A 1,102-nucleotide genomic window follows, 5' to 3' on the forward strand; every position below is an offset into this window, starting at 1 on the left:
GGCTGTCTGGGAAGGCCCACAGGTGCCATGGCTGGGCAGGAGCTGGCAGAGGCTGCCCAGCAGGGAGGCCATGGGGGCCCCGAGCCCCAGGGGCTGCTGTGGCACCACGGCAGAGGGGCCGTTCCCMCCGGAATGCTCCTGGCCTGRGCTKGRMCTGCACAGGGGGGCTGTGGCACCATGGCCGGGGCAGCGCAGGGGCACAGAGGGGCCACGGAGCCGCTGCCGAGGGGGACAGCGAGGCCAGGGACAGACAAGGAATTTCTGTGCATTGCCTGTACTGGGCAGGGCTGAGTGTGGGAAAGGCAGAGCTCAGCGGCCTTGGGGGCTGCAGGGAAAGTCAAGAGCCCAAAGAGCCTCCATGGCTGTGCTGSAGAGCGAGGCTGGAGCAGGGAAATGCAGGGCTGCTGCCAGGGCACACAGTTGCCTCCTGCCCAGCGCCTGCCCACAAAGAGTTTTCTTCCAGGGCCTGGAGGAGGGAAGGATGGAGGGAAGACTGTGGATGGTTTGTACCTGGACTTCAGAAAATCCTTTGGCACCATCTCACACAGCATTCCCTGGAAAAGCTGGAGTCCACAGGACAGGGTCACCCTTCAGTGGGTTAAGAACTGGCTGGACTGTCAGGCCCAGAGAGTGGTGGAGATGGTGCCGTATCATTTTATGGCCAGGAACTGCTGGTGTCCCCCAGGGCTCAGTGTGGCCACAGTCCTCTTTCACATCTTTACTGATGATCTAGATGAGGGGAATGAGTCCACTGTCAGCAAATTTGCAGATGAAACCAAGCTGGGCGTCAGTGTGGATCTGCTGGAGGGCAGGAGGGCTCTGCAGAGGGACCTGGACAGGCTGGACCCAGGGCCCAAATCCAGCAATGGGAGGTTTAACAAGACCAAGGGCCGGGTCCTGCACTTTGGCCACAAGAACCCCCTGCAGTGCCACAGGCTGGGGACAGAGTGGCTGGACAGTGGCCAGGCAGAAAGGGACCTGGGGGTGCTGATGGACAGCAGGCTGGACATGAGCCAGCAGTGTGGCCACGTGGCCAAGAAGGCCAATGGCACCTGGCCTGGGTCAGGAATGGTGTGGCCAGCAGGAGCAGGGCAGGGATTCT

Source organism: Malurus melanocephalus, unplaced genomic scaffold (assembly GCF_030028575.1).
Source record: "Malurus melanocephalus ecotype Western Australia unplaced genomic scaffold, MMel_1.1 scaffold_4549, whole genome shotgun sequence".
Taxonomy (NCBI): domain Eukaryota; kingdom Metazoa; phylum Chordata; class Aves; order Passeriformes; family Maluridae; genus Malurus; species Malurus melanocephalus.